The sequence below is a fragment of the Oncorhynchus clarkii genome, chromosome 23, assembly GCF_045791955.1.
Source record: "Oncorhynchus clarkii lewisi isolate Uvic-CL-2024 chromosome 23, UVic_Ocla_1.0, whole genome shotgun sequence".
NCBI lineage: Eukaryota > Metazoa > Chordata > Actinopteri > Salmoniformes > Salmonidae > Oncorhynchus > Oncorhynchus clarkii.
This window is the reverse complement of record NC_092169.1, coordinates 54,231,393-54,254,982: the sequence shown is the minus strand read 5'-3', so window position 1 is coordinate 54,254,982 and position 23,590 is coordinate 54,231,393.

The following is a 23,590-nucleotide window of genomic DNA, read 5'->3' as shown; positions in this document are numbered from 1 at the left end:
TAAGGGACATTAGTTAAAACGTTAGTTAATTTGCTGTGTTCATATCACCTTGTAACATTTACAGTGCCTTGCGAAAGTATTCGGCCCCCTTGAACTTTGCGACCTTTTGCCACATTTCAGGCTTCAAACATAAAGATATAAAACTGTATTTTTTTGTGAAGAATCAACAACAAGTGGGACACAATCATGAAGTGGAACGACATTTATTGGATATTTCAAACTTTTTTAACAAATCAAAAACGGAATAATTGGGCGTGCAAAATTATTCAGCCCCCTTAAGTTAATACTTTGTAGCGCCACCTTTTGCTGCGATTACAGCTGTAAGTCGCTTGGGGTATGTCTCTATCAGTTTTGCACATCGAGAGACTGAAATGTTTTCCCATTCCTCCTTGCAAAACAGCTCGAGCTCAGTGAGGTTGGATGGAGAGCATTTGTGAACAGCAGTTTTCAGTTCTTTCCACAGATTCTAGATTGGATTCAGGTCTGGACTTTGACTTGGCCAGTCTAACACCTGGATATGTTTATTTTTGAACCATTCCATTGTAGATTTTGCTTTATTTTTTGGATCATTGTCTTGTTGGAAGACAAATCTCTGTCCCAGTCTCAGGTCTTTTGCAGACTCCATCAGGTTTTCTTCCAGAATGGTCCTGTACTTGGCTCCATCCATCTTCCCATCAATTTTAACCATCTTCCCTGTCCCTGCTGAAGAAAAGCAGGCCCAAACCATGATGCTGCCACCACCATGTTTGACAGTGGGGATGGTGTGTTCAGCTGTGTTGCTTTTACGCCAAACATAACGTTTTGCATTGTTGCCAAAAAGTTCAATTTTGGTTTCATCTGACCAGAGCACCTTCTTCCACATGTTTGGTGTGTCTCCCAGGTGGCTTGTGGCAAACTTTAAACAACACTTTTTATGGATATCTTTAAGAAATGGCTTTCTTCCTGCCACTCTTCCATAAAGGCCAGATTTGTGCAATATACGACTGATTGTTGTCCTATGGACAGAGTCTCCCACCTCAGCTGTAGATCTCTGCAGTTCATCCAGAGTGATCATGGGCCTCTTGGCTGCATCTCTGATCAGTCTTCTCCTTGTATGAGCTGAAAGTTTAGAGGGACGGCCAGGTCTTGGTAGATTTGCAGTGGTCTGATACTCCTTCCATTTCAATATTATCGCTTGCACAGTGCTCCTTGGGATGTTTAAAGCTTGGGAAATCTTTTTGTATCCAAATCCGGCTTTAAACTTCTTCACAACAGTATCTCGGACCTGCCTGGTGTGTTCCTTGTTCTTCATGATGCTCTCTGCGCTTTTAACGGACCTCTGAGACTATCACAGTGCAGGTGCATTTATACGGAGACTTGATTACACACAGGTGGATTGTATTTATCATCATTAGTCATTTAGGTCAACATTGGATCATTCAGAGATCCTCACTGAACTTCTGGAGAGAGTTTGCTGCACTGAAAGTAAAGGGGCTGAATAATTTTGCACGCCCAATTTTTCAGTTTTTGATTTGTTAAAAAAGTTTGAAATATCCAATAAATGTCGTTCCACTTCATGATTGTGTCCCACTTGTTGTTGATTCTTCACAAAAAAATACAGTTTTATATCTTTATGTTTGAAGCCTGAAATGTGGCAAAAGGTCGCAAAGTTCAAGGGGGCCGAATACTTTCGCAAGGCACTGTATATAACCCTTGTAAGGAGATCTCTCTCTGTCTCTTTCTCTCTCTCTGTCTCTCTCTCTCTCGCGCTCTCTGTCTCTCTCTCTCTCTCTCTCTCTGTCTCTCTCTCTCTCTCTCTCTCTCTCTTTCTCTCTCTCTTTCTCTCTCTCTCTCCCCCTCTCTCTCTCTCTCTCTCTGCCTCTCTCCCCCCCCCTCTCTCTCTCTCTCTCTTCTCTCTCTCTCTCTCTCTCTCTCTCTCTCTCTCGCTCTCACTTCAAAGGAGCTTTATTGGCATTGGGAAATGTGTGTTTACATTGCCAAAGCATGTGAAATAAACAAAAGTGAGAAGAAAGTAATTTAACAAAGGTTTCAAAAGAGATATAGACATTTGTGTTATATTATCAGCTATGTGCAAATAGTTGGAGTAGGAATAGTAGGGGAAGATAAATAAACAGATAAATATTGATGCTATTTTCAATGTTGTTTGTCCTCCACCGGTTGCCCTTTTCCTCATGGCAACCAGATACAAATCTTGCTGCTGTTATTGCACACAGAGGTATTTTCCCTAACAGAAATGGGAGTTTATCAATGTTTGATATGTTTTTAACATTCTTTGTGGGTCTGTGTGATCTTTGGGGAATATGTATCTCTAATGTGGTCATACATTTGGCAGGAGGTGAGAATGTGCAGCTCAGTTTCCAACTCCTTTTTTGGGCAGTGGGTAAATAGCCTGTCTTCTCTTGAGAGCCATGTCTGCCTACCGCGGCCGCTTTCAATAAGAAGGCTATGCTCACTAAGTCTGTACATAGTCAAGGATTTTCTTAATTTTGGGTTGGTCACGGTGGTCAGGTATTCTGCCACTGTGTACTCTCTGTTTCGGGCCAAATATCATTCCAATTTGCTCTGTTTTTTGGTTGATTGTTTCCAGTGTTTACTGCTTTGTCATAATCTCTCAGAATTTGGTTGGGTCTAATTGTGCTGCTGTCCTGGGGCCCTGTGGGGTCTATTTGTGTTTGTGAACAGATCCCCAAAACCAGCTGGCTGAGGGGACTCTTCTCTGGGTCCATTACTCTGTCGGTGAGGGCTTTGTGGTGGAATATGTTGGCATCGCTTCCTTGAAGGTGGTTGTTCAAGTCTTTTCAGGGAATTGATAACTGTAGTCATAATTCAGGGTATTGATAACTGTAGTCCTAATTCTGGGTATTGATAACTGGAGTCCTAATTCAGGGTATTGATAACTGTAGTCCTAATTCTGGGTATTGATAACTGTAGTCCTAATTCAGGGTATTGATAACTGTAGTCCTAATTCTGGGTATTGATAACGGTAGTCCTAATTCTGGGTATTGATAACTGTAGTCCTAATTCTGGGTATTGATAACTGTAGTCCTAATTCTGGGTTCTGATAACTGTAGTCCTAATTCTGGGTATTGATAACTGTAGTCCTAATTCTGGGTATTGATAACGGTAGTCCTAATTCTGGGTATTGATAACTGTAGTCCTAATTCAGGGTATTGATAACTGTAGTCCTAATTCTGGGTATTGATAACTGGAGTCCTAATTCAGGGTATTGATAACTGTAGTCCTAATTCTGGGTATTGATAACTGTAGTCCTAATTCAGGGTATTGATAACTGTAGTCCTAATTCTGGGTATTGATAACTGGAGTCCTAATTTTGGGTATTGATAACTGTAGTCCTAATTCAGGGTATTGATAACTGTAGTCCTAATTCTGGGTATTGATAACTGTAGTCCTAATTTTGGGTATTGATAACTGTAGTCCTAATTCTGGGTTCTGATAACTGTAGTCCTAATTATGGGTATTGATAACTGTAGTCCTAATTCTGGGTATTGATAACTGGAGTCCTAATTCTGGGTATTGATAACTGTAGTAATAATTCTGGGTATTGATAACGGTAGTCCTAATTCTGGGTATTAATAACTGTAGTCCTAATTCTGGGTATTGATAACTGTAGTAATAATTCTGGGTATTGGTAACTGTAGAAATAATTCTGGGTATTGATAACTGTAGTCCTAATTCTGGGTATTGATAACTGTAGTAATAATTCTGGGTATTGATAACTGCAGTCCTAATTCTGCTCTAATTGGATTGTTTGGGGTTTTGCGTTGTACACAAATAATATTTTTGCAGAATTCTGCATACAGAGTCTCAATCGGGTGTTTGTCCCATTTGGTGAATTATTGGTTTTATTTATTTATTTATTTTTATTTTACCTTTATTTAACCAGGTAGGCTAGTTGAGAACAAGTTCTCATTTGCAACTGCGACCTGGCCAAGATAAGGCATAGCAGTGTGAACAGACAACACAGAGTTACACATGGAGTAAACAATTAACAAGTCAATAACACAGTAGAAAAAAGGGGAGTCTATATATACATTGTGTGCAAAAGGCATGAGAAGGTAGGCAAATAATTACAATTATGCAGATTAACACTGGAGTGATAAATGATCAGATGGTTATGTACAGGTAGAGATATTGGTGTGCAAAAGAGCAGAAAAATAAATAAATAAAAACAGTATGGGGATGAGGTAGGTGAAAATGGGTGGGCTATTTACCAATAGACTATGTACAGCTGCAGCGATCGGTTAGCTGCTCAGATAGCAGATGTTTGAAGTTGGTGAGGGAGATAAAAGTCTCCAACTTCAGCGATTTTTGCAATTCGTTCCAGTCACAGGCAGCAGAGAACTGGAACGAAAGGCGGCCAAATGAGGTGTTGGCTTTAGGGATGATCAGTGAGATACACCTGCTGGAGCGCGTGCTACGGATGGGTGTTGCCATTGTAACCAGTGAACTGAGATAAGGCGGAGCTTTACCTAGCATGGACTTGTAGATGACCTGGAGCCAGTGGGTCTGGCGACGAATATGTAGCGAGGGCCAGCCGACTAGAGCATACAAGTCGCAGTGGTGGGTGGTATAAGGTGCTTTAGTGACAAAACGGATGGCACTGTGATAAACTGCATCCAGTTTGCTGAGTAGAGTGTTGGAAGCAATTTTGTAGATGACATCGCCGAAGTCGAGGATCGGTAGGATAGTCAGTTTTACTAGGGTAAGTTTGGCGGCGTGAGTGAAGGAGGCTTTGTTGCGGAATAGAAAGCCGACTCTTGATTTGATTTTCGATTGGAGATGTTTGATATGGGTCTGGAAGGAGAGTTTAGAGTCTAGCCAGACACCTAGGTACTTATAGATGTCCACATATTCAAGGTTGGAACCATCCAGGGTGGTGATGCTGGTCAGGCGTGCGGGTGCAGGCAGCGAACGGTTGAAAAGCATGCATTTGGTTTTACTAGCGTTTAAGAGCAGTTGGAGGCCACGGAAGGAGTGCTGTATGGCATTGAAGCTCGTTTGGAGGTTAGATAGCACAGTGTCCAAGGACGGGCCAGAAGTATATAGAATGGTGTCGTCTGCGTAGAGGTGGATCAGGGAATCGCCCGCAGCATGAGAAACATCATTGATATATACAGAGAAAAGAGTCGGCCCGAGAATTGAACCCTGTGGCACCCCCATAGAGACTGCCAGAGGACCGGACAGCATGCCCTCCGATTTGACACACTGAACTCTGTCTGCAAAGTAATTGGTGAACCAGGCAAGGCAGTCATCCGAAAAACCGAGGCTACTGAGTCTGCCGATAAGAATACGGTGATTGACAGAGTCGAAAGCCTTGGCAAGGTCTATGAAGACGGCTGCACAGTACTGTCTTTTATCGATGGCGGTTATGATATCGTTTAGTACCTTGAGCGTGGCTGAGGTACACCCGTGACCGGCTCGGAAACCAGATTGCACAGCGGAGAAGGTACGGTGGGATTCAAGATGGTCAGTGACCTGTTTGTTGACTGGGCTTTCGAAGACCTTAGATAGGCAGGGCAGGATGGATATAGGTCTGTAACAGTTTGGGTCCAGGGTGTCGCCCCCTTTGAAGAGGGGGATGACTGCGGCAGCTTTCCAATCCTTGGGGATCTCAGACGATATGAAAGAGAGGTTGAACAGGCTGGTAATAGGGGTTGCGACAATGGCGGCGGATAGTTTCAGGAATAGAGGGTCCAGATTGTCAAGCCCAGCTGATTTGTACGGGTCCAGGTTTTGCAGCTCTTTCAGAACATCTGCTATCTGGATTTGGGTAAAGGAGAACCTGGAGAGGCTTGGGCGAGTAGCTGCGAGGGGGGGGGAGCTGTTGGCCGAGGTTGGAGTAGCCAGGCGGAAGGCATGGCCAGCCGTTGAGAAATGCTTGTTGAAGTTTTCGATAATCATGGATTTATCGGTGGTGACCGTGTTACCTAGCCTCAGTGCAGTGGGCAGCTGGGAGGAGGTGCTCTTGTTCTCCATGGACTTCACAGTGTCCCAGAACTTTTTGGAGTTGGAGCTACAGGATGCAAACTTCTGCCTGAAGAAGTTGGCTTTAGCTTTCCTAACTGACTGTGTGTATTGGTTCCTGACTTCCCTGAACAGTTGCATATCGCGGGGACTATTCGATGTTAGTGCAGTCCGCCACAGGATGTTTTTGTGCTGGTCGAGGGCAGTCAGGTCTGGAGTGAACCAGGGGCTATATCTGTTCTTAGTTCTGCATTTTTTGAACGGAGCATGCTTATCTAAAATGGTGAGGAAGTTACTTTTAAAGAAAGACCAGGCATCCTCAACTGACGGGATGAGGTCAATGTCCTTCCAGGATACCCGGGCCAGGTCGATTAGAAAGGCCTGCTCACAGAAGTGTTTTAGGGAGCGTTTGACAGTGATGAGGGGTGGTCGTTTGACTGCGGCTCCGTAGCGGATACAGGCAATGAGGCAGTGATCGCTGAGATCCTGGTTGAAGACAGCGGAGGTGTATTTGGAGGGCCAGTTGGTCAGGATGACGTCAATGAGGGTGCCCTTGTTTACAGAGTTAGGGTTGTACCTGGTGGGTTCCTTGATGATTTGAATGAGATTGAGGGCATCTAGCTTAGATTGTAGGACTGCCGGGGTGTTAAGCATATCCCAGTTTAGGTCACCTAACAGAACAAACTCTGAAGCTAGATGGGGGGCGATCAATTCACAAATGGTGTCCAGGGCACAGCTGGGAGCTGAGGGGGGTCGGTAGCAGGCGGCAACAGTGAGAGACTTATTTCTGGAGAGAGTAATTTTCAAAATTAGTAGTTCGAACTGTTTGGGTATGGACCTGGAAAGTATGACATTACTTTGCAGGCTATCTCTGCAGTAGACTGCAACTCCTCCCCCTTTGGCAGTTCTATCTTGACGGAAGATGTTATAGTTGGGTATGGAAATCTCAGAATTTTTGGTGGCCTTCCTGAGCCAGGATTCAGACACGGCAAGGACATCAGGGTTAGCAGAGTGTGCTAGAGCAGTGAGTAAGACAAACTTAGGGAGGAGGCTTCTGATGTTGACATGCATGAAACCAAGGCTTTTTCGATCACAGAAGTCAACAAATGAGGGTGCCTGGGGACATGCAGGGCCTGGGTTTACCTCCACATCACCCGCGGAACAGAGAAGGAGTAGTATGAGGGTGCGGCTGAAGGCTATCAAAACTGGTCGCCTAGGGCGTTGGGGACAGAGAATAAGAGGAGCAGGTTTCTGGGCATGGTAGAATATATTCAGGGCATAATGCGCAAACAGGGGTATGGTGGGGTGCGGGTACAGCGGAGGTAAGCCCAGGCACTGGGTGATGATGAGAGAGGTTGTATCTCTGGACATGCTGGTTGTAATGGGTGAGGTCACCGCATGTGTGGGGGGTGGGACAAAGGAGGTATCAGGGGTATAAAGAGTGGAACTAGGGGCTCCATTGTAAACTAAAACAATGATAACTAACCTGCACAACAGTATACAAGGCATATTTACATTTGAGAGAGACATACAGCGAGGCATACAGTAATCACAGGTGTTGAATTGGGAGAGCTAGCTAAAACAGTAGGTGAGACAACAACAGCTAATCAGCTAGCACAACAACAGCAGGTAGAATGACGATTGATTAGGCAGAGAGGGTCGGATTAACTACACACAGAGCCTAAGTGCGGCTGGGGCCGACAGATAAAACATAAACAAGCAGAATGGATTACCGTGATTAATGGACAGTCCAGCATGCATCAGCTATGTAGCCAAGTGATCAGTGTCCAAGGGGCAGCGGTGGATGGGGCAGGGAAGCTGGACTGGCGAGTGTTATCCAGGTTAGAAAACTAACAATGACTAAATAGCTTGTAGCCAGTTAGCTGGTTAGCTTCTGGAGGTTCTTGAGTGTGTTCTAAAAATGTAAAGATAATAGCGGTTCCGTATCACATTGGGTGAGGCAGGTTACCGGAAGGTATAAACAAATTAAAAATCGAAAAGGGATAGAAAGTAAATATGGGTTCAGTGAGTGTTTGGGACGCGGCGATTCAGACGGTTAGCAGGCCTGTGCTAACAAGCTAACAGTTAGTAGACGGTGCTAAACACGGTAGCAGTTAGCGGACCGGGCTAAACAAGCTAGCAGTTAGCAGGCCGAATTTGCAAGCAAGGAGATAGCAAGGGCTAGAGAGTTAGCCTTTGGGGACGTCGCGATGGGGGGAGTCTGTTTATTCCTCTTCATGCGGTGACATCGATGGACCGGTCGTGGGTCTGGATATTGTAGCCCAGGAGCTCAAAATGTTCCGTTTGCGATGGGAATCCGGGGATGAAAAATAAAAATAAAATAATAAATAGGTCCGTTATGCTCTGGTTAGAGTCGCGTTGTTCGAACTGGCGAGAGCTTTCCGAGCTAAAGGTTAGCTGATGACCGGTTAGCTGAAGACCGCTAGCAATGTTTTGCTGAAGCTGGTAGTTAGTTGGCTAGCTTCAGTTGAGGGGTTCCAGATCCGAAGTAAATATAAATACTTTAGGAAAAATAGCTACGTTGGGTGAGGCGGGTTGCAGGAGAGTATTTAGAAGAAGTTGAGGTTCAGCAAAAAGTTTTAAAGATATGTGAAGAAAAAAAAACGAAAACAAACGATATATACAAGGGACACGACACGACAACACGTCCTACTGCTACGCCATCTTGGTTGGTGAGGGACCCCAGACCTTACAGCCATAGAGGGCAATGGGTTCTATAACTGATTGAAATATTGTTTGCCCGATCCTAATTGGGATGTCGAGTTTTAAGTTCCTTTTAATGGCGTAGAAGACCCTTCTTGTCTCTCAAATGGTTCATAGCCTTGTGGAAGTTACCTGTGGCGCTGATGTTTAGGCTGAGATGGGTATAATTATTTGTATGCGCTAGGGCAGGTATTCTCAAACCAAGGTAACGCGCAATGCCGTCGGGGGTACGCCCAATAAAAATGTGATTCATATTTCCTTTCACATTTTCAAACAGTCCATTTACATTTTCTAACGGGGCTATACATTTGGGTGAGGTTTTCTTCTCGCCTGATTAGCCTCGTTTCACTGCCAAAAATCAAAAAAGCAAAAAGCAAATGTAGTATATTTCAACTCAATGAAACAGACATTTAGAAACAAAACATGACATTTTGAAAAATAAGCCACATGTTTTTTTTGAGCGAGAATTAAGATGACATTCGAGTAGTAAGAAATGTATAAAAGCAACAGATACCGTTAATATGAAGGGGCAAGAAGCGTCTTATATGGTGAGCTACCGAGTGGCTAGGACAGGCAAGCCCCATACTATTGTGGAAGAGTTCATTCTTCCTGCTGCCTCAGATATGGCTGGGACAATGCTGGGGGAAAAGGCCAAAAAAACTATACAGACAACGCCTTCATCAAACATCACTGTTTCATGATGTATCGGTGACATGGCAGGAGATGTTTTGAAACAATTTGCGTACAAGCCAGTGAATTCTATGCGTTACAGCTGATTGAGTCAACAGACGTGGCGGGCCTGGCACAGCTCCTGGGATATGTCCATTACATTTATGGGGGGTCAATTAAGGAAGACATCCTCTTCTGCAAACCACTGGAAACAAGAACAGAAGAGGATATTTTTAAAGTACTAGACAGCTTTGTGACATCAAATGGACTTTGGTGGTCAAGATGTGTTTTTATCTGTACTGATGGAGCAAAAGCCATGACAGGGAGACATAGTGGAGTGGTAACGTCCGCGCAAGCAGTTGCTCCCGACACCCTTTGGGTACACTGCAGCATCCACCAAGAGGCTCTTGCTGCCAAGGGAATGCCTGACAGCTTGAAATACGTTTTGGACACTACAGTGAAAATGGATAACTTTGTTAAAGCAAGGCCCCTGAACTCTTGTGTATTTTCTGCACTATGCAATGATGTAGGCAGCAACCATGTAACGCTTTTACAACATACAGAAGTGGGCTGGTTATCAAGGAAAAAAACTATTGACAGGTTTTTTTATTGAGAGACGAGCTTAAAGTTTTCTTTACTGACCATAATTTGCACTTGTCTGACCGCTTGCATGAGGACTAGTTTCTTACACGACTGTCCGATCTGGGGGATGTTTTTTCTCGACGAATGATCTGAATCTAGGATTACAGGGACTCTCCGCAACTATATTCAATGTGCGTGACACAATTGAGACTGATTAAGAAGTTGGAGCTCTTTCCTCTCTGCATTAACAAGGACAACACACAGGTCTTTACATCATTGTATGATTTTTTTGTGTGCAAATGAACTCAAGCTTACGGACAATGTCAAATGTGATATAACGAAGCACCTGAGTGAGTTGGGTGCGCAATTACGCAGGTACTTTCCGGAAACGGATGACACAAACAACTGGATTCGTTATCCCTTTCATGCCCTGCCTCCAGTCCCCTTAACAATATCTGAACAAGAGAGCCTCATTGAAATTGCAACAAACGGTTCTGTGAACATTTAATATAATCAGAAGCCACTGCCAGATTTCTGGATTGGGCTGTGCTCAGAGTATCCTGCCTTGGCAAATCGCGCTGTTAAAACACTGAAGCCCTTTGCAACCACGTACCTATGTGAGAGTGGATTCTTGGCCCTGTCGTGGAAATTTCCTCTATTTACCAAATCATGAGCGCAAACCACACACAAGTCAGAGTTAGTTATCAAAGTCCATCTTTAATTATATCAGCTCTATCACAATCCTGTGACTCTCAGATACATTCAGTGTCTCTCAATGAATTCTCTGAGAGCCCCTTCCACATTTCAAATTAGGTCCTTTATAGCAAAGACACACACAGGATAAGACAGCATCGGCATAATTCATCGTTCAGCTTTGTCTCCTTACTCAAACCACAGAACCATAAACCCATCCTCCATATCAACAGGCATATATCAAATTGTCATTTAGATACAACCAATTCTAAATACAACCAATCCTGGACAAGCTCACGGAGAGGATAAAATGATTCCAGACACTGCCATCCTCCTTTCCCCGATGGGAAAAGTAAGGAGTGACTAGCACAGACACAGTGGAGCAAAAGATATGTTTACACATGATGATACTTTGACCTCTCCCCTCTCTGCGGCCCATGCAACTTAGTCTTGACATAGAACAGATAACTGCAACCTCGCCACAGTATTATACAAAAATACCATTCTGATGAGAAGTAACGTATAAACATATGATGAATATAAAACATCTCACTTATGTTACCAACAAATTATGATTCTTCCACAACAGCCCTCACTAGCATGAAAACTAAATGCAGACACAGACTGTGTGTGGAAAAAGACTCGGACTCTCTCCAATACAACCCAACATTGCAGAGTTATGTGCATCCTTTCAAGCATACCCTTGTCATTAACGCGTGGTGAGTTATTCACAATTTTTGATGAACAAATAAGGTTTTATATGGAAGATTGCTAAGTAAAGAGCAAAATTATTGATTATTGTTATATTATTATTTGTGCCCTGGTCCTATAAGAGGTCTTTGTCACTTCCCACGAGCCGGGTTGTGACAAACTCACACTTATTCTTATGTTTAATACATGTATTGTATAGTGTGTGTGTGGCAGGCTTACAATGATGGCAAAAAACAACATTTGAGAGTACGCTGACCCTGGTGCGCAGCTGAATGTTTGAAGGGGTACGGGACTATAAAAGGTTTGGGAACCACTGCTCTGGGGCAACAGTGTCTAGATAGAATTTGTATTTGTTGTACTGGCTACTGGACCTTTTTTGGAACACCATTATTTTTGTCTTACTGAGATTCACAGTCAGAGCCCAGGTCTAGGATTTGCCCTCCTTGGAAGGGGACAGAAGCAGCAAATCGTCTGCAAACAGTAGACATTTGATTTATTTTTGAGTCCAGTAGGATGAGGCCGAGTGCTGCAAACTGTTATAATGCCTTCATCAATTCATTGATGTACAGTGCCTTCGGAAAGTATTCAGACCCCTTGACTTTTTTCACATTTTGTTACATTACAGCCTTATTCTAAAATGTATTAAATTGTTAGTTTTTTCCCCTCATCAATCTACACACAATACCCCATAATGACTAAGCAAAAACAGGTTTTTAGAAACTTTTGCAAATATATTCAAAATAAAAAACTGAAATATCACATTTACATGGTGTCTTCCAGACGGGCCTTTGTCAGGGAGGTGACCATTAACCCAATGGTCACTCTGACAGAGCTCTAGATTTCTTCTGTGGAGATCGAGGGAAGATGAACTGAGAAAAGTACAGAGAGATCCTTGATGAAAACCTGCTCCAAAGCGTTCAGGACCTCAGACTGGGGTGAAGGTTCACCTTCCAACAGGACAATCACCGTAAGCACACAGCCAAGACAATGCAGGAATGGCTTTGGGACAAGTCTCTGAATGTCTTTGACTGGCCCAGCCAGAGCCCGGAGTCGAACCCGATTGAACATCTCTGGAGAGACCTGAGAATAGCTGTGCAGCAACGTTGCTCATCCAACCTGACAGAGATGAGAGGATCTGCAGAGAAGAATGGGAGAAACTGCCCAAATACAGGTGTGCCAAGCTTGTAGCGTCCTTGTTAGATACTCCTGCACTGTTGGAGCTACACCCGCATTACCAACTGCTAAAAATGTGTATGTATGTGACCAATAGCATTTGATAACTTGTGTGTTAGGGAATGTGGGAACAGTTTTTTCAGTCTCTCCATTGAGTGCTGTGGCCACCCTTTCCTTCTGGGCCGTCAGGTAATTTTGTGTGAATTATGATGTGACTGGGGGATCCTAGTCGGTCCTCAGACAGCAGCTCCAGGGCACGCCGGTGGTTCGGACAAGACAGTTTAGCCACTTTGTGTTTAGGAAAGAAATAGTTTTCTTGCACAAATTTCCCGTTTGAGTCAACTATGAGCACCATCTCTGGCTTTTATGTGTCTTCAGTGGGTGTGGTGGGGGATGTCTTCAGTGGGTGTGGTGGGGGACGTCTTCAGTGGGTGTGGTGGGGGATGTCTTCAGTGGGTGTGGTGGGGGATGTCTTCAGTGGGTGTGGTGGGGGATGTCTTCAGTGGGTGTGGTGGGGGATGTCTTCAGTGGGTGTGGTGGGGGATGTCTTCAGTGGGTGTGGTGGGGGATGTCTTCAGTGGGTGTGGTGGGTTTGTCAGGAGTTCTAACAAGGGGACTGACAGAGGTAATAGAAGTTGGGGGGGTCTGACGGGTTGGTGGGTCCTGTCTTGTCTGTCCTGCCTGTGGTGGGGGTGAAGTGTGCTGTTCTGTTGTCTTCTCTAGGGGGCTGGCCAGCTCTCTCATTGTCCCACCACAGCTTTCTCACCTCACTCAGCGCTCTCTCTCTCCCTCTCTCTATGGTTAATTGTGTGGGCGTGCAGGACAGGTGTATAATGACAGGGGATAGAGACAGTGTGGCCTTCTGTTCCACTTACCATGAGATCGTCCCATATGCCCCCCGATTCCAAATACAGTGCACTACTTTTGACCAGAGCTCTATGGGCCTTGAGCTCTATGGGCCTTGAGCACTATGGGCCTTGAGCTCTATGGGCTTTGAGCTCTATGGGCCTTGAGCTCTATGGGCCTTAAGCTCTATGGGCCTTAAGCTCTATGGGCCTTGAGCTCTATGGGCTTTGAGCTCTATGGGCCTTGAGCTCTATGGGCCTTGAGCTCTATGGGCCTTGAGCTCTATGGGCCCTGAGCTCTATGGGCCTTGAGCTATATGGGCCTTGAGCTCTATGGGCCTTAAGCTCTATGGGCCTTGAGCTCTATGCTCCTTCAGATCTATGGGCTTTGAGCTCTATGGGCCTTGAGCTCTATGGGCCTTAAGCTCTATGGGCTTTGAGCTCTACGGGCCTTGAGCTCTATGGGCCTTGAGCTCTATGAGCCTTGAGCTCTATGGGCCTTAAGCTCTATGGGCCTTGAGCTCTATGGGCCTTGAGCTCTATGGGCCTTGAGCTCTATGGGCTTTGAGCTCTATGGGCCCTGGTCAAAAGTAGCGTATTAAAAAGGGAATAGGGTGCCATTTGAGAAGCATTCCACATGTAGATTAAAGGTCTTTATACCAACAGCTGGTGTCTCAGGACTGAAGTTTAGAATATCCTTAAACACAGAGCCTCTGTCTCCTGTAAGAAAGCCTTGTCCAAAACTATCTTCTGTGTCTGTAGTGGGAATGCACAAGTAAAGGGTTTTGTTACAAAACACTATATCCACCAAAACACTACATCTACCAAAACACTATATCCACCATGACACTATATCCACCATGACACTATATCCACCATGACACTATATCCACCATGACACTATATCCACCATGACACTATATCCACCAAAACACTATATCCACCATGACACTATATCCACCATGACACTATATCCACCATGACACTATATCCACCATGACACTATATCCACCATGACACTATATCCACCATGACACTATATCCACCATGACACTATATCCACCATGACACTATATCCACCAACACACTATATCCACCATGACACTATATCCACCATGACACTATATCCACCATGACACTATATCCACCATGACACTATATCCACCAACACACTATATCCACCATGACACTATATCCACCATAACACTATATCCACCATAACACTATATCCACCAACACACTATATCCACCATGACACTATATCCACCATGACACTATATCCACCATAACACTATATCCACCATGACACTATATCCACCATGACACTATATCCACCATAACACTATATCCACCAAAACACTATATCCACCATGACACTATATCCACCATGACACTATATCCACCATAACACTATATCCACCATAACACTATATCCACCATGACACTATATCCACCATGACACTATATCCACCATAACACTATATCCACCATGACACTATATCCACCATGACACTATATCCAACATGACACTATATCCACCATAACACTATATCCACCATGATACTATATCCACCATGACACTATATCCACCATGACACTATATCCACCATGACACTATATCCACCATGACACTATATCCACCATGACACTATATCCACCATGACACTATCTCCACCATGACACTATATCCACCAACACACTATATCCACCAAAACACGATATCCACCGTAACACTATATCCACCATAACACTATATCCACCATGACACTATATCCACCAAAACACTATATCCACCATGACACTATATCCACCATGAAACTATATCCACCATGACACTATATCCACCATGACACTATCTCCACCATAACACTATATCCACCAAAACACTATATCCACCATGACACTATATCCACCAAAACACTATATCCACCATGACACTACATCCACCATGACACTATATCCACCATGACACTATATCCACCATGACACTATATCCACCATGACACTATATCCACAATAACACTATATCCACCATGACACTATATCCACCATGACACTATCTCCACCATGACACTATATCCACCATGACACTATATCCACCATGACACTATCTCCACCATGACACTATATCCACCATGACACTATATCCACCATGACACTATATCCACCATGACACTATATCCACCATGACACTATATCCACCATGACACTATATCCACCATGACACTATATCCACCATGACACTATATCCACCAAAACACTATATCCACCATAACACTATATCCACCATGACACTATATCCACCAAAACACTATATCCACCATGACACTATATCCACCATGACACTATATCCACCATGACACTATATCCACCATAACACTATATCCACCAACACACTATATCCACCAAAACACGATATCCACCGTAACACTATATCCACCATAACACTATATCCACCATGACACTATATCCACCAAAACACTATATCCACCATGACACTATATCCACCATGACACTATATCCACCATGACACTATATCCACCATGACACTATCTCCACCATAACACTATATCCACCATGACACTATATCCACCAACACACTATATCCACCGTAACACTATATCCACCATAACACTATATCCACCATGACACTATCTCCACCATAACACTATATCCACCATAACACTATATCCACCATAACACTATATCCACCAAAACACGATATCCACCGTAACACTATATCCACCAAAACACTATATCCACCATGACACTATATCCACCAAAACACGATATCCACCATGACACTATATCCACCATGACACTATATCCACCAAAACACGATATCCACCAAAACACTATATCCACCATAACACTATATCCACCAAAACACTGTATCCACCAAAACACGATATCCACAATAACACTATATCCACCATGACACTATATCCACCAAAACACTATATTCACCACTTTCTAAAACTGTTTGAACGATGTCTGTGAGTATAACAGAACTCATATCGCAGGCAAAAACCTGAGAAAAAATCCAACCAGGAAGTGGGAAATCAGAGGTTTGTAGGTTTTCAAGTCTTAGCCTTTCCAATATACAGTGTCTGTGGGGTCATGTTCCACTTGATGTCAACAGTCTTTAGAACCTTGTTTCAGGCTTCTACTGTGAAGTGGGAGAGAATGAGAGCTGATTGAGTCATGGGTTTGCCAGAAGGCCATGTGCTCAGTCAGGCACGCGCCTGTGAGAGTTAGCTCCATTCCCTTTCATTTCTAAAGACAAAGGAATTCTCCGGTTGAAACATTATTGAAGATTTATGATAAAAACATCCTAAAGATTGATTATATACTTTCATTTCTAAAGACAATGGAATTCTCCGGTTGAAACATTATTGAAGATTTATGATAAAAACATCCTAAAGATTGATTATATACATCGTTTGACATGTTTCTACGAACTGCAATATAACTTTTTTGACTTTGTCTGGACCTAGTGCCTGCACGTTTGGATTACTGTACTAAATGCACAAACAAAAAGGAGGTATTTGGACATAAATGACGGACTTTATTGAACAAAACTAACACTTATTGTGGAACTGCGATTCCTGTGAGTGCATTCTGATGAAGATCATCAAAGGTAAGTGAATATTTATAATGCTATTTCTGACTCCACAACATGGCGGGTATCTGTATTGCTTGTTTTGATCTCTGAACACTGTACTCAGATTATTCCATGGTGTGCTTTTTCCGTAAAGCTTTTTTGAAATCTGACACAGAGGTTGCATTAAGGAGAAGTATATATTTAATTCCATGCATAACAGTTGTATTTTCATCAACATTTATGATGAGTATTTCTGTAAATTGACGTAGCTCTCTGCACTTTCACCCGATGTTTTGGAGGCAAAAGATAACAACACGCCAATGTAAACAGAGATTTTTTTATATAAATATGAACTTTATCAAACAAAACATACATGTATTGTGTAACATGAAGTCCTATGAGTGCCATCTGATGAAGATCATCAAAGGTTAGTGATTCATTTTATCTCTATTTCTGCTTTTTGTGACTCCTCTCTTTGGCTGGAAAAATGGCTGTGTTATTTTGTGACTAGGTACTGACCTAACATAATCATATGGTATGCTTTTGTCTTAAAGCCTTTTTGAAATCGGACACTGTGGTGGGATTAACAACAAGTTTATCTTTAAAATGGTGTATAATACATGTATGTTTGAGGAATTTTAATTATGAGATTTCTGTTGTTTGAATTTGGCGCCCTGCACTTTCACTGGATGTTGGTCAGGTGGGACTTTAGCGTCCCACGTACCCTAGAGAGGATAACTAGGGGCTGTTCTCGTACTAAATTGTAACCCCTCTCCAGGTCTCTGATTACTACTTTGTTTCCTTTTCTGTTTCCCTTTCCTCCAACACTAACCACTCAGCCCCTACCAAGATGGTCATGCCCCGTCGCAATCTTTGCTCTCTCTCTCCACTACGTTCTCCTCTTCAACCTATCATCTCTCCCTTCCGTTAAGTCCTTCTCCCTCCTGTCTCCTGATTCTGCCTCTTCCACCTTACTCTCCTCCCTTTCCTCATCCTGTGACTCGCACTGTCCCCTTTCCTACCAGCTGCCCCCCCCCTCCTCCTGCCCTGTGGCTGAGTGACTCACACTGTCCCCTTTCCTACCAGCTGGCCCTCCCCTCCTGCCCTGTGGCTGAGTGACTTGCACTGTCCCCTTTCCTACCAGCTGGCCCTCCCCTCCTGCCCTGTGGCTGAGGGACTCATTGCGATCTTAGAAAACAGGGCTGTGGGCAGCTGAGTGAAAATGGAGGAAAAGTAAACTTCCGGAGGACTCCCTTCTCTCTACCTTCTCTTCCTCTGTATCTGCTGCTAAAGCCACTTTCTATCACTCTAAAATGTCAAGCTTCTGCCTCTACCCCTAGGAAAGGCTTTTCCACCTTCTCCTCCCTCCTTAATCATCCACCCCACCCCTTCCCCCTCCCTAACTGTGAATGACTTGGTAAACATCTTTGAAGGTTTATAACATCCGCTCCTCATTCACTCAGCCTACTGAGTCCACTGGTCCCACTCACACAGAACTACCCTACGCCTTGACCTCTTTCTCCCCTCTCTCTCCAGACGATATCCTGCGACTAGTGAGGTTGGCCGCCAGACAGCCTTCCCACTCAACCCCATCCCCTCCTCCCTTCTCCAGACCATCTCTGGAGACCTTCTCCCATTCCCCTCTTCCCTCATCAACTCCTCCCTGACCACTGGCCCGAGTCGATCCTCTCCTCATGAAACCAACACTCGACTCCTGACGTCAAAATCTATAGACCTGTATCCCTTTAGTCTTTCCTTTCCAAAACACTTGAGCTTAATATCCCTGATAGACTCTCTCGTTATCTTTCTCAGAACAATCTTCTTGACCCTAACCAGTCAGGCTTCAAGACGGGTCACTCAACCGAGACTGCTCTTCTCTGTGTGACGCAGGCTCTCTGCACTGCCAAAGCTGACTCTCTCTCCTCTGTTCTGATCCTCCTACATCTATACGCTACCTTCAACACCGTGAATTGTCAGATCCTCCTCTCCACCCTCTCAGGGCTGGGCATCTCAGGCTCTACACACTCTTAGATTGCATCCTACCTGGCAGGCCGCTCCTTCTAGGTGATGTGGAGAGGATCTGTGTCTGCACCACGTACACTCACTACTGGTGTCCCCCAGGGCTCGGTTCTAGGACCTCTACTCTCTATACACCAAATCACTCCTCTACTTCATATCCTCACATGGTCTCTCCTATCATTGCTGTGCGGATGACACTCAACTACTTTTCTCCTTCCCACTTCTGACAACCAGGTGGCGACAGGAATCTCTGCGTGCCTGGCAGATAGCTCAGCTTGGATGTCGGCCCACCACCTCAAGCCCAACCTCCTCCAGGGGAAGGCCTGGCCGCTCCAAGACCTGTCCATCATGGTTGACAACTCCACAGTGTCACCCTTCCAGAGTGCAGAGTACCTTGGCATGACCCTAGACAACACCCTGTCATTCTCAGCAAACATCAAAGCAGTGACTCACTCCTGCAGGTTCATGCTCTACAACATCTGTATAGTACGACCCTACCTCACACAGGAAGCGGCGCAGGTCCTAATCCAGGCACTATGTCATCTCCCGTCTGGACTACTGCAATTTGCTCTTGGCTGAGCTGCTTGTGCCATCAAACCCCTGCTACTTATCCAAAACGCTGCAGCCCGCCTGGTTTTTTTCTTCCCATGTTCTCTGATGTCACCCAGCTCCTCCACACACTCCACTGGCTTCCAGTCCAAAATCTTGAATCCGCTAAAAAACCATGGTGCTTGCCTACGGTGCAGCAAGAGGAATTGCCCCTCCCTACCTTCCGGCTATGCTCAAACCCTACACCCCAACCCATTCTGCCACCTCTGCTCTCTTGGCCCTCCCACCCCTACCAGAGGGCAGCTCCCGCTCAGCCCAGTCCAAGCTCTTCTGGAACCCCAATGGAACCCCAATGGTGGAACCATGTTCCCCTTGAAGCTAGGTCAGCTAAGAAACCCTGCCAATATTCTGAAAGCACCTGAAACTCTACCTCTTCAAATAGTTTCTTAAAAATTATCCCCTTACTCACCTTATCCCCTTGCACTTTAACCTGGACAATCCACTAAAGGTCAAATATACGTTGGAGTTGCTTCCAAAAACAACATTGAATGTTCCTGAGTGGCCTAGTTACAGTTTTCCCTGGGCTTGAAAATCTATGGCAAGACTTGAAGGTGGCTGTCTAGCAATGTTTAAACAACCAACATGAAAGTGCTTGAAGAATTTTTTAAAAGATTAATGTGAAAATATTGTACAATCCAGGTGTGCAAAGTTCTTTGAGATTTACCAAGAAATACTCACAACTGTAAACGCAGCCAAAAGTGATTCTAACTCAGGGGTGTCTCAGGGGTGTGAATACTTATGTAAATGAGATATTTCTGTATTTCATTTGAAATATATTTGCAAAAAATTTCTAAAAACATGTCATTATCGAGGGGTGTGAATACTTTCTGAAGGCACTGTATTCTACAGCATATGTTCAACAGTGTGCGCTTTGAAAAATGATCTGCGTAGTAAATGCCATACCTGTCTTTTATGATTGACAGATTTTGAAAGGCAATGAGGATAGAAAACATGAAGCTACAACCAATACAATTTCGAAGAGGTATCTTTGAAAACATACGTTTTATTTCTCCAGAGTGATGGGAAATTTTAGCCGTACTTTCACTGCACATGGCAGTTACCAGAAGTCGAACGTAGCCACAAGAAGACCGCAGGCCTTTACGTGCAGCTGGAAATAGAGATGCTTTGTGCGTGAGAAACAGCCAGGCAGGGATGAAGGTATGAAAACGTTCCCTGTCCGCAGCCCTCCCTGCTCCACTCCAGCAGACAGAGTGGTCCTATAGAGGGTCCCTCTCTGGGACGCCCGACGTGGGAGGGTACATCCTGCCTACAGCCTCCCCGACGTCTCCCTCACCACTGCGTACATAGGCTGTGTACCAACTGTCACACAATTCCCTACATAGAGCACTTTTTTTGACCAGAGCCTTGGTTAACAGTAGTGCACTTCATAGGGAATAGGGTGCCATTTGAGACAGGCAGAGAGTACCATCTTAGAGCTCTCTTATAGACTAACATTGCCACTGGAGGGTAAGAGGGGAAAAATAGAAAAACAAGGGATCAGTCATATCTAACTACTACTACTACCCTATAAAACCCAGTCATATCTAACTACTACTACTACCCTATAAAACCCAGTCATATCTAACTACTACTACTACCCTATAAAACCCAGTCATATCTACACTACTACTACTACCCTATAAAACCCAGTCATATCTACACTACTACTACCCTATAAAACCCAGTCACATCTAACTACTACTACCCTATAAAACCCAGTCATATCTACACTACTACTACTACCCTATAAAACCCAGTCACATCTAACTACTACTACCCTATAAAACCCAGTCATATCTACACTACTACTACTACCCTATAAAACCCAGTCATATCTAACTACTACTACTACCCTATAAAACCCAGTCATATCTACACTACTACTACTACCCTATAAAACCCAGTCATATCTAACTACTACTACCCTATAAAACCCAGTCATATCTACACTACTACTACTACCCTATAAAACCCAGTCATATCTAACTACTACTACTACCCTATAAAACCCAGTCATATCTACACTACTACTACTACCCTATAAAACCCAGTCATATCTACACTACTACCCTATAAAACCCAGTCATATCTACACTACTACTACTACCCTATAAAACCCAGTCATATCTAACTACTACTACTACCCTATAAAACCCAGTCATATCTACACTACTACTAATACCCTATAAAACCGAGTCATATCTAACTACTACTACTACCCTATAAAACCCAGTCATATCTAACTACTACTACTACCCTATAAAACCCAGTCATATCTAACTACTACTACCCTATAAAACCCAGTCATATCTACACTACTACTACTACCCTATAACACCCAGTCATATCTACACTACTACTACTACCCTATAAAACCCAGTCATATCTAACTACTACTACTACCCTATAAAACCCAGTCATATCTAACTACTACTACTACCCTATAAAACCCAGTCATATCTACACTACTACTACCCTATAAAACCCAGTCATATCTACACTACTACTACTACCCTATAAAACCCAGTCATATCTACACTACTACTACCCTATAAAACCCAGTCATATCTACACTACTACTACCCTATAAAACCCAGTCATATTTAACTACTACTACTACCCTATAAAACCCAGTCATATCTACACTACTACTACCCTATAAAACCCAGTCATATCTACACTACTACTACTACCCCATAAAACCCAGTCATATCTACACTACTACTACCCTATAAAACCCAGTCATATCTACACTACTACTACCCTATAAAACCCAGTCATATCTACACTACTACTACCCTATAAAACCCAGTCATATCTAACTACTACTACTACCCTATAAAACCCAGTCATATCTACACTACTACTACCCTATAAAACCCAGTCATATCTACACTACTACTACCCTATAAAACCCAGTCATATCTAACTACTACTACTACCCCATAAAACCCAGTCATATCTAACTACTACTACTACCCTATAAAACCCAGTCATATCTACACTACTACTACTACCCTATAAAATCCAGTCATATCTACACTACTACTACTACCCTATAAAACCCAGTCATATCTACACTACTACTACTACCCTATAAAACCCAGTCATATCTAACTACTACTACCCTATAAAACCCAGTCATATCTACACTACTACTACTACCCTATAAAATCCAGTCATATCTACACTACTACTACTACCCTATAATACCCAGTCATATCTACTACTACTACTACTACCCTATAATACCCAGTCATATCTACACTACTACTACTACCCTATAAAACCCAGTCATATCTACACTACTACTACTACCCTATAATACCCAGTCATATCTACACTACTACTACTACCCTATAATACCCAGTCATATCTACACTACTACTACTACCCCATAAAACCCAGTCATATCTACACTACTACTACCCTATAAAACCCAGTCATATCTAACTACTACTACCCTATAATACCCAGTCATATCTACACTACTACTACTACCCTATAATACCCAGTCATATCTACACTACTACTACTACCCTATAAAACCCAGTCATATCTAACTACTACTACCCTATAAAACCCAGTCATATCTACACTACTACTACCCTATAAAACCCAGTCATATCTACACTACTACTACCCTATAATACCCAGTCATATCTACACTACTACTACTACCCTATAATACCCAGTCATATCTACACTACTACTACTACCCTATAATACCCAGTCATATCTACACTACTACTACTACCCCATAAAACCCAGTCATATCTACACTACTACTACCCTATAAAACCCAGTCATATCTAACTACTACTACCCTATAATACCCAGTCATATCTACACTACTACTACTACCCTATAATACCCAGTCATATCTACACTACTACTACTACCCTATAAAACCCAGTCATATCTAACTACTACTACCCTATAAAACCCAGTCATATCTACACTACTACTACCCTAT